This window comes from Rutidosis leptorrhynchoides, chromosome 2 (assembly GCF_046630445.1).
Source record: "Rutidosis leptorrhynchoides isolate AG116_Rl617_1_P2 chromosome 2, CSIRO_AGI_Rlap_v1, whole genome shotgun sequence".
In the NCBI taxonomy this organism is placed as follows: Eukaryota; Viridiplantae; Streptophyta; class Magnoliopsida; order Asterales; family Asteraceae; genus Rutidosis; species Rutidosis leptorrhynchoides.
The window spans coordinates 197,275,619-197,282,398 of record NC_092334.1 but is presented as its reverse complement, the minus strand read 5'-3'; positions in this window follow the sequence as shown (position 1 = coordinate 197,282,398).

Genomic DNA, 6,780 nt, shown 5'->3' with positions numbered 1-6,780 from the left:
GACCTTGGAGAATTGAAACCAACCAGAATAAGCATACAACTAGCCGATAGATCAATAAAATATCCTAGAGGGATAATGGAGAACATGCTAGTTAAAGTTGGTACTTTAGTATTTCCAGTAGATTTTGTTGTTTTGGACATGGAAGAAGATTCTCAAGTTCCTCTCATATTAGGAAGACCATTCTTAAACACGGCTAAAGCAATGATAGACGTGTTCGGTAAGAAACTGACCCTAAGTATAGAGGATGAGAGTGTTACCTTTTCAGTGGATAGAGCAATGCAACAACCACAATCTGCAGATGATACATGTTATTATATTCAAACTATAGATGCACATGCAGAATTATTAGAAGAATTTCCAGAATTACAAGGAACAGGAGAATGTTCTTTAGGAGAAGGTAATGAACCAATTGATGAAGCTGAAATGTTAGCTACACTTATAGCTAATGGATATGAACCAACAACAGAAGAAATTCAAATGCTAAAAGAAGAAGATAGATATCGATATAAATCATCGATAGAAGAACCTCCGAAATTAGAGTTAAAGCCACTTCCAAACCATTTGGAATACGCTTATTTACATGGTGAATCTGAATTACCTGTAATAATATCGTCTTCTCTTACTGAAAATGAGAAATCACAACTCATTTCTGTGTTGAAAGCTCATAAACCAGCCATTGCATGGAAGATTCATGATATTAAAGGAATAAGTCCTTCGTATTGCACACATAAAATCCTTATGGAAGAAGGTCATAAAACGTATGTGCAACGCCAACGAAGACTAAATCCTAATATGCAAGATGTAGTTAAGAAAGAGATTATTAAACTGCTAGATGCAGGTTTGATATATCCAATTTCTGATAGTCCATGGGTAAGCCCAGTTCAATGCGTGCCTAAGAAGGGTGGCATGACTGTCATTACAAATGAGAAAAATGAGCTTATTCCTACTAGGACTGTAACAGGATGGCGTGTATGTATTGATTATAGAAAATTAAATGACGCCACCAGAAAAGATCACTTTCCCTTACCTTTCATAGATCAAATGTTGGAAAGATTAGCCGGAAATAGTTACTATTGTTTTCTAGATGGATTTTCCGGATATTTTCAAATTCCAATAGCACCCGAAGATCAAGAGAAAACCACATTTACGTGCCCTTATGGTACTTTTGCTTACAAACGCATGCCATTTGGACTTTGTAACGCCCCTGCAACCTTTCAAAGGTGTATGATGGCGATTTTTCACGACATGATAGAAGAATGCATGGAAGTATTCATGGATGACTTTTCAGTCTTCGGTGATACATTTAAATCATGTCTAGTTAATCTGGAACGAATGCTAATTAGATGCGAAAAATCAAATCTAGTACTTAATTGGGAGAAATGCCATTTCATGGTTAAAGAAGGCATCGTTCTTGGACATAAAATTTCAAAAGAAGGAATTGAAGTGGATAGAGCTAAAGTAGATGTAATTGCTAAACTTCCACATCCCACAAATGTTAGAGGAGTTAGGAGTTTTCTAGGGCATGCCGGTTTTTACCGACGTTTCATAAAAGATTTTTCTAAAATTGCCACTCCTATGAATAAACTCCTAGAAAAGGATGCGCCATTCATCTTTTCAGATGAATGTATCAAATCTTTTAATATTCTTAAAGAAAAACTCACTAATGCACCGATCATGATAACACCAAATTGGAATCTACCATTTGAACTAATGTGCGATGCAAGTGATTTTGCAATGGGAGCCGTTTTAGGACAAAGGATTGAAAAACGATTTCAACCTATATATTATGCTAGTAAGACGTTACAAGGAGCACAAACGAACTATACAACTACTGAAAAAGAACTCCTTGCTATTGTCTTTGCTTTTGACAAATTTCGATCATATCTCGTTCTAGCAAAAACGGTGGTCTATACCGACCATTCTGCTCTTAGATACCTATTTTCAAAACAAGATGCTAAACCAAGATTAATCCGTTGGATCTTACTCTTACAAGAGTTTGATATTGAAATCCGAGATAAAAAAGCAGCAGAAAATCTCGCCGCTGATCATCTTTCTCGTCTTGAAAATCCCGAATTAGAAGTTCTGAATGAATCGGCCATACAAGACAACTTTCCTGATGAATATCTATTGAAGATAGATTATAAAGAAATCCCATGGTTTGCAGACTATGCAAACTACTTAGTTTGTGGATTCCTTGAAAAAGGATTATCGTACCAAAGACGAAAGAAATTCTTCAGTGATATAAAACACTATTTCTGGGAAGATCCACATCTGTTTAAAAGTTGTCCCGATGGAATAATACGCCGATGTGTATTTGGAGATGAAGCTAGTAAAATTTTAAACCATTGTCACACAGGACCAACAGGAGGGCATTATGGGCCTCAACTAACAGCAAGAAAAGTTTATGAAGCTGGATTCTATTGGCCTACAATTTACAAAGACGCACACCTTCTTTGCAAATCCTGTGATGCATGTCAAAGGGCCGGAAAAATAAGTCAACGTGATGAAATGCCACAAAATGTCATCCAAGTATGTGAAGTATTTGACATTTGGGGTATTGACTTTATGGGTCCATTTCCAAAATCTCATAATAATCTATATATACTCGTAGCCATTGATTATGTATCTAAATGGGCAGAAGCACAAGCTCTCCCAACTAACGATGCACGAGTTGTAGTCAACTTTTTAAAACGTCTTTTTGCAAGGTTTGGAACACCGAAAGCTTTAATAAGTGATCGGGGTACTCATTTCTGTAATAATCAACTTGAGAAAGTTCTTAAAAGATATGGAGTAACTCATAAAATATCCACCGCATATCATCCACAAACAAGTGGACAAGTTGAAAATACAAACCGAGCTTTAAAACGTATTTTAGAGAAAACCGTAGGATCAAATCCGAAGGAATGGTCCATTAAATTGGAGGATGCACTCTGGGCTTTTAGAACAGCCTACAAAACTCCAATTGGAACCACACCTTTTAGACTTGTGTATGGAAAAGCATGTCATCTTCCAGTAGAAATTGAACACAAAGCATTTTGGGCTTTGAAGACATGTAATCTTGATTTACATGAAGCCGGACGTCTACGATTAAGTCAACTAAACGAATTAGAAGAATTAAGACATGAAGCATACGAAAATTCGTTAATCTATAAAGAAAGAACGAAGAAATGGCATGATAAAAGAATCAGAAGTTCAAAAGAATTTAAAGAAGGAGACAGAGTTCTTCTTTTCAATTCACGATTCAAGCTATTTCCTGGAAAATTGAAATCAAGATGGTCTGGACCATTCATAGTCAAAAGAGTTTTCCCATACGGAACGATAGAATTAATAAATTCAAATGGGATTGAATTTAAAGTTAATGGTCACAGAGTTAAACATTACATACATGGTCCGATGGAAGTCGACAACGAAGTTAATCACAATTTCGATACCACAGCTAACTAAGTGTGGGGAGAATCAAGTCTTTAAAGGATAATATGTATTTCTATTAGAGTTAGATTGTCTGTTTTCGTGTAGTTCTCGAAAATGGAACACGTATGGTCTTTCCCTAGCAGACCATAAAGAACTAGTCTTCTCCCCCCATTCTGAATTTTTATTTTTTTTAGGTTTTTACGAAATGAAGACTGCCTGTGAACTAAACCATGGTCTAATGCTACACGCTTTGATCACTAAACGTAATAATGACATACTCCCGAGTGAAATAGTATCAGTAATCAGAGAAAGAATGGACGGAGTTAGAAAAGGATCCAGATGCGAAGATAATAAGTTACAATTTGGTAAAGGAAAATCAAAATCCGCAGCAAAAAGAAGAGCACGACACCTAGAACGATGTCACAAATGCGGAAAATGGTCACATGGAGGTAAATGTTCAAATAATCAAACCTATTCAAATACCGAATTTGTTACTTTATGCAGAGACGGACCGTTCATATGTTTAGAAGAAAAGACAATGAATGCTCGAGGTTACGCCTATGCAGCCATGGAAAACCAATTAAACCGACTATCTTATGAATATAATAGATCATATAACTAAGAAATCTATTTCACAGGTATGTCTGTACAGTTTTTATTTTTATTTTTTATTTTTTAACCTTTTGATAATAAACGCTAATTTGTTCGCTAAAAAGTATTAAATTGGTATTAAATAAAATTAGGTTTGGCGACCGAAATTATTGATATCATTCAAAAATTTATTACATCACTGCGAAATTTAACGTTTATTCTTAAGGTATAAATATCTTTAATCAATCAAACCAAAATATTTCAAAAATTCGTCATGAGTTAAATTAGGTCTTGGAACCGAAATTACTTTACCGAAAAGAGGGGCGCATATTTTTGATAATATTTGATTGATTAAAGTGGGATAAAAAGACAAAAAGATTTTTAATTTTATTTTTACCATGTTTTTAATCTTAATATTTAAATCTTAAATTAATATTGTAAATTTTGTAAAAACAATATATTTAAAATTGTAAATATTTGAAAAATTAATATAAGTTTGGTATGAATTTATGAATTTTTAAATTAAGTTTGGTGTGAATTTTTAATTTTTAAAATATGAAATTTTAATTTTATGCATTTCAAATTTTAAGTTTGGTGTGAATTTTGAATTTTTAATATTAATTTTGAATTTTATATTTAAGTTGTGTGAATTTAAAAACAAAAATTTACTTTATCTCATTAAGTTAAAAATATGATTTTTAAAATTCGTCGTAAGTTGAAGACTAGGTCTTTGAACCGAAATTGCTTTACCCAAGGAAGGGACGAGAACTTTTATTATCATTATTTTTAATCTTATTGATTTAAAGTATGCCAAAAACATTGAAAAAACCCAAAAATCTTAGCTTTTAAAACAATCGCTACAAAAAGACAAATTTTAAAATTTTGTCGAAGGACGGACTAGGACATCGATCCGAAACGACCTCGTCCTAAATAACAAGGGAAACAAAATTTTAAAATTAAATACTTAATTGATTTATAAGTTAAAGATTATATAAAAAAAAAAAAAAAAAAAAAAAAAAAAAAAAAAAACCAAACTCCGCGAGTCGCGGAGTTTGGAGGGTAAATCTCCGCGAGTCGCGGAGAGACCGGATTACAGAAAAAAAAATAAGAGCTGCACACGAACTGATCAGCTCCCACACACAAACACACTGCATAAACACCCGAAAAATACTGCGAAAACCCACGAAAATCACCCCCAAAAATCTCAATTTTTAACCGTTAATCACCAAATTTTTTGCTAAAATCATGTTGAGAAGGATGATATCTAAGAACTACTCAAGAAAAACGAATGAAAGGGGTGAATCTTCATCCCAAGCCCGCCATGCTCCTGCTGAGAACTTGGAACAACAGGAGGTAGATAACTACTACAAGCAGGATGTACCTCATCCAGTCATGACCTTTTCAGATATGCACTTGGAACAGTTGCACCCGAACCTGCGATTTGACAGACTTTGGATAGATTATCCAAAATATCAACGGGGTTTGCATACTCTTCATTCCAAGGTTGTTGAGGTACCAAGGGTCATAGAATGGGGACCCTTGGAAGCTGTAGAATTGGCCGGGCCAATTAGGGAATTACTGGTACAGAGGTATGGTAATTCTTCTTTTAATGACTGGATATGTTTATTCACCATACGCAGACCTGTATATAAAGTATGGTGTGAAGAGTTGTTATGTAGTATAGAGTTGAATGATCGGGTAGCTAGTTTAACCGATCGTTCTTTTATTAGATTTTTGTTAGGCGGTTCGATGCGCCACATGTCTTTACTGGACATGGCTCAGGCTTTACGTATATATACGCCTGAGGAATTAGCGTCTGCCGATTGTAGAGGATTGATACTAAACGGTAGGAAAATAGATGAAAATTTTGATACACACGGTGTGTGGAGTCAAATGACAAGCCATCACCGTTTCAAAGGGGGAAACTACTCTTATTTGGATATAGATAGAGCCGAATTAAGAGTAATACATAGGTTTTTAGCTAATTCGATTACACAAAGGGGTAAAAACAAAGAAAAGGTAAATGAACAAGATTTGTTTTACCATATGTGTATTCGAGACCCACACAGCGCTGTAAGTATACCATATTGTGTGGGTTATTATTTATCAGCTATGGTTCGAGGGATGCGTCCACATAGCATAATAGGAGGTGGTATTTTTATTACTTTGATTGGTGAATATCTCGGTGTGGATATAAGTCGGGGGGGATTATTAGTAGAAGAGCCGGAACCCCGCGACACTATAGGTTTAAATGTATACCATGGTGCGAAAGTTTTGAAGCGGCGAAATAACGCCGCAGTACGATACAATGGTAGACATCCACAGGTAGAGAGAAACCAGGAACAAGGTAATGTAGGAGGGGGGAATGAGATGCAAGAAATGCATAGGTTTATAGCTTCTCAGGAATACGAAAATGCTAGACAGAGAGCATTTGAAGATTGGCAAGTTCATCAGAACCAGATCATAGCGCATTGCCAACATATAGGTAGAAACTATATTCCTAAACCGAAACCCGTCTTCCCTCCTTGGTCGATAGAGATGCAGCCACCATATCCTACGTATGACCCTGCCGAAGCATTCTATAGCACTTATGGTTATGCGTGGAACCCCTATTGGTACCAATATCATCCTTAGTTTACTTTTTTTTTTTTTTATTATTTTGTAATTTGTAATTATTGATATGTTTAATACTTTTGTTAATATTGTAATCATTTTTATAATTATCTAACTTTTATTCTTAGATTTTAATAATTTTTGAATGTGGGGTAATATACCAAA